This window comes from Dermacentor variabilis, chromosome 11, assembly GCF_050947875.1.
Source record: "Dermacentor variabilis isolate Ectoservices chromosome 11, ASM5094787v1, whole genome shotgun sequence".
Taxonomy (NCBI): domain Eukaryota; kingdom Metazoa; phylum Arthropoda; class Arachnida; order Ixodida; family Ixodidae; genus Dermacentor; species Dermacentor variabilis.
This window is the reverse complement of record NC_134578.1, coordinates 59046092-59054304: the sequence shown is the minus strand read 5'-3', so window position 1 is coordinate 59054304 and position 8213 is coordinate 59046092.

Below are 8213 nucleotides of genomic sequence, written 5' to 3'. Positions count from 1 at the left end.
TTTTGTGTCTTTATTTCGATTCGCACAATTCAGTCGTATTCAGATGTCTCGGCAAGCACCCACGCATTCCTGTGCTGGGGATGCTGTGAAAGCTCCAAGGCTGGGGGCAACGCCAGGGGTTAGGAAGAAAATGAGATTACAAACATGATGCTGGACTAGTTATGGAACGTTTATTGTGAAAAGAGATGTAATATATATATATATATATATATATTTATATATATATGCACTCACACACAGCACATCACATGATTCCTAATCAAATAATCAGTGGCAAGAAAAGCAAAAGGTGACATCTTTTATTAAACCACAAACCAGGCTGACAGCAACAATAACATATTAAGTAGGCACAGCTATCCAATTAGCACAACCTAAACACTTGCGTGCTGTCAACACAAATCTAAAAAACTTCACAATTCACCCAGTGATACTGACAGGTGGATGACGCAAGTGCAAGCCTTCTTTCTTAAGGGGAAAGCCCCCATGATTTCCCGCAACCCCTTATCCTGATGCCTGTATGATACCGTGGTAATTTCAAAAACCGGCTTGCAGCCGCAATCATGGCAAATTTTTCAGCCCCACAATGCAAGAAAGAACTTGAATAAAAGTGAGGGAACTCGCACCATTAAAAGGTATCGCAGGTTTAAAGCCAATCAAAAGAGAAGGAAAAGGCGTAGAAAACCCCAAAAGGGAATTTAGTGAGAAAGCCAGTTGTGTAGAATAAGAAATGCCGAGGAGTAGCCAAAGTACCGAAGTAGAATTAAAGAACATAAACAGATGATGACAAAGGGATAAAAGGTCTGCATTGAGAGGGTATGTAGCATCTCGACCATCCGTCAGGTTGGTTTATTGGTAAAATGGAAGGGGCAAAGGAGATGTGAAAATACAGAAGGAAGGAAAGAAAAAAATAAGAGAAAAACTGCAGTGAGAAAAGAGAGAACAAAAGGACTTTCTGAGTCTTTGGGATATTGCGCCGTGAACAGAGCCCGGGCTGGTTCGACATGGTGGGAAGTTGAGTGATGCAGGTTGACGGACTGGCATGACTGTACGCTTTGATGGTGGGACTGGAAAGCTGGAACTGAGGGACTTAAGCTGAATTCTAGGCCAAAATGACAGGAAAGATAATAAAAAAGGCGTGTGGGTGAAAAGAAGTACTGGGGTATTAAAAGTGAGCTGACGCATATAGGTGCTGACGAGATACATGAAGTTGACAAGTATGACAACTTGACAAGTATGGCAAGTTGACAGTCTAGTGTCCTCGGAGACGAGCTCCACCTTGGTTGGCATAAACGAAGAGACCACAGAATAAAAGCTGAGAACGGAGAAGAAAAAAGAAAACATGAGGATGAAAAACTGTGCATGGTATGTTCATCTATTCAAGAGCATGCAATCACGGCGGTGAACTGAAAGGTGGAAATATGCAAATCATGGAACTTCTGTGTTCTCTTAAACTTATGCTGACAACGAGTTTGGCCAGTATATGAAAGGCCACAAAATATGATTTTGGGTAAACAACATTACGATGGCAAGGCCCTAAGTTCAACCTGTGTTTTATACTGTATACACGTCAGACTGTATGTCCCTCAGAAAGGGGACACTTACAAAGGGCAGAAAGCTTGTTAAGAGGACGCTGCAGAAATGTTGAATAACATTGAACTATTGCTTCGGAGCTTCAGTATTGTTTCATGGGTTTTCTTACTTCCCTTATAGAAAAGGAGCATAGCTTATAAATGGAGGCAATAGAGACCCAACTTGCCTTTTATAAATCTTGCACACAACTTGGTGTGACGACACTAATTCAGTGCTATTTTCACATATTTAGGCCAGTTTTAAGATTTTGCTGAAAGCTCCCAGACTGGATGTAGTTTTTAAATTCCAACTCGTAGAGGGCTGTTGACGATGTCAACATGTATAATGCCTTGGGAGCTGTAGAGTTACAGTAATTTCCAACTGACATTGCCAACCAAGTTTGGGTCTTCTTCAGGGGTGTTCAAAATAAGGAAATTTACAAATCAATTCATATACGGATATACGAGAAAAGCACTGTTTGAATTACTAAACTAATACTGAATATTTCTTTTCATTTCTAAATAAAGTGATGTATTAAGTAGTTAGAGTGCTTCTCAACGCAGAGGCGGGTTCTGACCCGACCTGCGCACCCTTTACCACTGGCACACTAAGGGCTCCCGTCACCCACTGGCTGACGTACAAAGTTTACGTGTGGTCAGGCTCGCGTAGTCGGGCTCGCATAGTCGGGCTTTTCACCCAAATGCCTTTTTATTTTCTTTTAACTCTTTTCTATCCGTCATTTTGGCCGCAGATTCATCTTGCATCCCTTAGTTCTAGCTTTCCAGTTCTACCGTCAGAGTATACAGACATGCCAGTCCGTCAACCTGCATTAGAATAATATATATATATTATTGTAAGGCAGTTTAATTAACAAGCCACAATGTTACACGATACACAGGGTGTTGATCAGGCGTCGGGCACCGAACGCTGGCTCACGCGAGGCGTTGATGTGCCTGAAGGACACGCCTGTCTCCTTCGCTAATATATATATATATATAGGTCCAGGTGTGGTATTCTGCCTGTGCCTCCCTCATGACATGCAATGAACTCGTATGGCCCTCAGTTTCCAGTGGCTGCGGAGCGCTTGCCCAAGGCTTCGGTCAGACCTGCAATGTGGCTGAGAGTGCTAAGAATCTCTGGGTCAGGACAGGCCGCCCACTGGAAACTGAGCCTGGCAACGGTTAACACACGAGCCCTCTTGAGTGAGGCTATCTTAGCAGGACTCTGAGGAATGTTGAGGCATTGTCTGGGATATTAGTGGCCTCAGTGAGGTTAGAACTGGCAAGGATTAATACGGTGCTGACTAACAGCCACATCCTTTGCTACAGAGGTCTTTCAGATAGAGAATACAGGGTAGGATTTCTAATCCATAAGGACATAGCGGGCAACATTGATGCATTTTACAACGTTAATGAGGGTAGCAGTTGTAATAAAGCTGAAGGAGAGGTCTAGAATAAATTAAGGTAGTACAAGCCTAGATTCCTAGCCCTAGTCGTGCTGATGAAGAAATTGAACAGTTTTATGAAGCTGTTGAATTTGCAATGGAAAAGGTGTGAACTCGGTATACTCTAGTCATGTACAACTTCAATGCAGAAGTGAGGAAAAAGCAGGCTGAGGAGCAAACAAGTGACAACTACAGCATCGATACTCTAGGAACAATAGAGGTGAGACGGTCAAGTTTGCAAAGAAATAGACTCCGAATAATGAATGCCTTCAGGAAACGCAGTAACAGGAAGTGGACCTGGAAAAGCCCTAATGGAAAAACAATAGAAGAAATAATTTCATATTCTGCCGATCACGGCATAGTGCAGTGTGTTGAAGCAGTGGGTAAAGGGCAGTGACCATAACTTAGGTATAGGATTTCTCTGAATTTGAAGAGAGAAAGAGTAAAATTAGTCAAGAAGCAGGCCAACCTAGACAGTACGGGTAAACCAGACGAATTCAGGCTGGGGCTCTCAAACAAACATATATGGAGCTTTAGAACGGGAAGCTGAAGATAACAGAGGTAATTGATGAAACCGTGACTATGCCGATTTCAGAAGCAGCAATTGAAGTTAGAGGTAAGGCACCAATAAAACCAATCGGGAAGCTCTCCCAAGTAAATCGCTTAATAAAGAAACAATGCATGAAATTGTCTAACTCAAGATATTGGGTAGAATTCGATGAACTATCGAAACTGATCAACGAGAGAGTAACGGATATTCGAAATTGGAAAGAGTGAAGAAGCGGTAAAAAATGGTCTCCAATCCACGCTCTGAAGGTGGCTGGACAGCGAAGCTGTAAACGACAACTAGGACAATTACCCATTGCGACGTAGCTTGAAATTATTCACGTGGTGACATTCAGACGTACTTTACCTAACTATTTAGCCTAAGACGTTTCGATGGCTTGCGACTTGGCTTGCGCCGCTACTTCGTTCACCTACAAAGAGTTGACGAGAGAGAAAAAAAATTCGCCGCGCTTCGTATACACGCTACTCTTCAGGAGTCATCACTATGTTTTGTTCCTAGACCACTGTCCCAACACAAATAATTTGCTAGGTGGATTCTTCTTTTACTTGCGAAAGTTTAGTTACGTTACTCCCTGCTTCATATGCTACAGTTAAGCTGCCGTCGCTGCGGCAGCTTGCGTAATAGTGCTCTTTACCGGGAAACGTATGCGGGGAGAGCTACGTGCTTCGCACTGCATGTAGACGCAGGAGCGCTTTATCGATTATGTGGTTCGGATGCTTGTTTTGGGCTTGTTCTTTATCGAAACGTACGCTGTTCTGTATGTTTTATGCGTCATTCCAAAGAGTGTATGCACTGTTCGCTTCGCTTTGCTGAGCGATTGTACTCTGCTTTTGTGGGTATGGGCCACTGCATTTGGCGTGTGAGCCGCAGATGACGATAGTGTTCTGTCGACGTTACGTCACGAAGAAATTCCGGGATTCCAGCCATGGACAAGTTACGCTGTACAAATGACCGCAGCATGAAATTCGTGGGAGGAAAACGTGGCATAGGACAAGGCAAGATGTGTGCATTGGAACCAGGGTTAACATGTCATCAGCAATTTCGACGACTTTGTAGAACCATCAGAAGAATTCTATACTGACTTGTACAGTACGCAAATGAGCAGCGCTACCTTCATTTAGGTAGTGCTGAACAGAATAAAGAGGCTGCTTATATAACTATCGATGAAGTTAGAAGGGCCTGTTGCGGCTCGAGGTGGCGTTAGGGCAAGGAATCCACCAAGCCCACTGATGAGTGCCTCCAGCAGTAGGAATGAAGGAAAAAAGGGTTTATTTGACATTAGTTACATGGCTCCAGTTACGGAAGCCCACTCCATGCAGAAGCTGGTTAAACGTCCGAGTTCACGTCGGGACACCTAGGCCCCACAGCACGAAAAGCCTCCGCTTTTAATACCGTGGTCTTCCCTAGGCGACTTGACTAGGGAATCTGATGACTGTATCGTGGCCAATCACAATCGTCGAATCGGTTGCGCTACCACGCCCATGAGATCACATCGTTCCGCAACACTCCCACCACCGAGGGTACGGAATATGTGACAGGATAGCAACCTGAAAATCCAAGGTCATCGCCGTTCTTCGGTAGCATTTGACAATGGCCCTTTTCATCATTAGTTCAGGCTGTCACGTAGCGGTAGGGTTGCCTCTTGTGGGCCCGTCAGCAGACGGTGTCAACGCAGCGTTGACTTCTGGGTAGGCGCTTATGGATGGGTGGGATTGCCTCGTGGCAAACGTCTCATTAATGCCCTTGGCCGTGTTGAGACGTAACATGCCTTGCGAGAAATGTTCCGGGGAAAAGCGTCAGGAGAAGGGGGAATAATAGTCAACTTAGTCAAAGATGGAGGAGATATGCTTGAAAAGCTTGCAGCCCTTTATACGCAATCCCTCATGATTTCAAGTGTATCAGCGAGCTGCGAGAATGTCAAGGTTATACTAATCCATAAGAAGGGTGGACGTCAAATAATTTAAGAATTATGGGCCCATTAGCTTGCTTTCAGTATTTGTAAAATATTCAAGCTATCTTCCATTAGAATCGGCGCAACATTCGACTTCAGTCAGCTAAGGGAACATTCAGAAAGGGATATCTACAATTGATCACGACCACGTCATCAATCAGAAAATTGAGAAATCGGCAGGCTACAATCAAGCTCTCTTTACGGCTTTCATAGATTATGTGAAGGCATTTGATTCAGTAGGTGTACCAGCAGTCATACAGGCATTGCATATTTAAGGAGTGCAGAATGCATACTTGAATATCTCAGAAAATTTCTGCAGAGATTTCACAGCTACTTTGGTTCTCCACAATAAAACTTGAAAATTACCTAAAATGGGTCACGCATGGAGACACAATCTCTCCGATGCTATTCACTGCATGCTTAGAAGAAATAGTCAATATATTTAGACTGGGAAGGCTCAGTAGGAGGAACCCTTGTTCCCTTCCGTCCTTCCTTGTTTCCTTCTTTGTTGAGATGATTGAAGTGCTCGGCACCAAGTAAGTAATGTCACGGGAATGTGAAGGGCTCACGCAAGGAGACGGGCAATGAAGGCCTGGAAATTAAGGTGTAAACTTTATTAGAAGAACATGCGCATCCGTTGAGAGGAAAGTAGAAATCGGTGGCCACGATGACGACAACATGGTCAGGGAATTGAATAGCTTGCAATTAGCGCCTTTTAATTTTTCCATATATAATAATGACAATTTTGATTGTTAGTACTATTATATCACGCTGCATTAACACTACGTTTATGAAGGTACTATTTCCTGTTAGTTCCTTGTCATGGTAAGCTTTAAGTATACAAATGCCTAATTCAGCATTCTCATGCGGATGAGACATTTGATTTCAACTTCTAAGGTCATTCTACAATGTAATAAATATGGATGATAAAAAGTGAGGCAGAATCCACCCTACGATGATTGTTTGCGTTAATGCAATTATAGCATTGATGCAATGTAGCCAACACACCGGAATGCCAACGTAAGGAAGCGTCTTGTACGCGGCGTGCATGCCCAGCCGGGCTCCCGACTTGCGCTTCCCTCTGGACACACTGCGCCATCTAGCGGTGCCGCCTCGCACTCCGCGCGTGTGCGGATTCACACAAGATTGTAATAATATGTATGATGCGGATTCGATTTCGCGCAGCGCCGGGCCAATTTCTAATTTTTTTGTCAATTCGAAGAGAGGCACATGCCCGGTGACCTAAGTTGGGTCAAATAGGGTCGTTGAAGAGCAGCACATATATACCTAATATCGCATACGCAGTGATACAAGTTTGTTAGACGGTTGGTTTCGAACCCGGTTCCCTCAGCACAGCATGCCAGTAATCTACCCACTAGACCATGGACAACGCAGTGGCCACAGTTGGCGGGAAAAAACGGTCAGACGTAGATCGACAGATGGCAGACAGGCAGACACCGGTAAGTGCCTGAAGTATCCTCAGAATTAATGCTACTCGCAGTAGAGACAAACACGGGACATTGGGAGCACCGATAATGTATTTCCGGAGCATACCGGAGCAAATATTCGCAACAAGATGCATGCGTCTGCGGCAGCAAAAGAATCCGGAGACTGCTCGGCACATACGAATGGAATGCGAAAGTATCCATCCACTGGACCGGTACTTAACCTAAACCTTACAGAAGCTCTTGCATTTAAAGCGGACGGAAGCATCAACCGGTCAGCACTCGCGACAAGGAAGAGATGTTTGGAATATTGGCGGAGAAATAGCAGGGAAAAGATTGATACGACCGGATCCGTTACAGGCATATGTAGCGGTACAAGATTTACAACTTTTGGGAAAAAGAAAAAAAAAAGGATTAAGGAGATGTATATTAAAATGCTAGAATGAAAAGCATGTATTGCATACCTGATTAAATCAAGCTGGCTAGATGACTGTTCGTCGCCACCCCATTTCGAAGGGGATGCCATTAAATCAACCGTGCTGTGCCAGCGCCACGTAAATGTGCCCTCTGGTGCAACTGCCCAAAATATCTGGGCCCCATGCTTTGTAATTTCATTTTTCACTATTATCGGCGGCGGCTTCTGACAGGGAGGCGAGCAGGGGTGGCTGATACCTCGAGATTCCCAGCCCCCCCTTCCCACTCTCCCCTCCCCCAACACATTTGGCTGCTTCAGAGAGGTCGTGTCCGCGCGACTCAAATCCTAGCCTCACAGTGATGAAAACCAATCTTGAAGGCTATACCGCGGGCGGTCAAATGGACCGGTGACGTCACGGTATCCATTTCATTAATGCGTATTCACCCACTCTCGAAGTGTCATCGTCTGACCTAAATGCGTGGGCCGATCCTGAAGGCCGGGCAGTCTTAACACTTTAAGACGCTGTGCACGCAATAGTGTACAGTAAGACAGTGCATCAACAACAAAATCACTCATTAAAGTAACGATGGCTGAAATGTGTTTCATACATCTTGAAACACTTATGACTGGAATTCAGGGAAAACACGAAGCAGGTGGGAGATGGGAATTCAAGATGACGAGCAAAACGAGAACAAGGTGAAGGTAGGAGCCAACGTTTGGAAAAGTGGACTTGTCTTCGCCAAGGCGACATATGCTTTTCTTCTAAAGGGGAGAAGGTGTAAGCGGGTGGGTGCGGCAACGAGCGAAGGTGCGTTAGCGGC